We start from the raw sequence: 244 nt of genomic DNA on the forward strand, positions 1-244 counted from the left end.
AAAATGATCACAAGAACGGTGAGCAAAAATCCCAGAACCACACGGGGGGACCTAGTGAATGACCTGCAGAGAGCTGGGACCAAAGTAACAAAGCCTACCATCAGTAACACACTACGCCGCCAGGGACTCAAATCCTGCAGTGCCAGACGTGTTCCCCTGCTGAAGCCAGTACATGTCCAGGCCCGTCTGAAGTTTGCTAGAGTGCATTTGGATGATCCAGAAGAGGATTGGGAGAATGTCATAT

This window comes from Coregonus lavaretus (genome assembly GCF_964263955.1).
Source record: "Coregonus lavaretus genome assembly, chromosome: 20".
NCBI lineage: Eukaryota > Metazoa > Chordata > Actinopteri > Salmoniformes > Salmonidae > Coregonus > Coregonus lavaretus.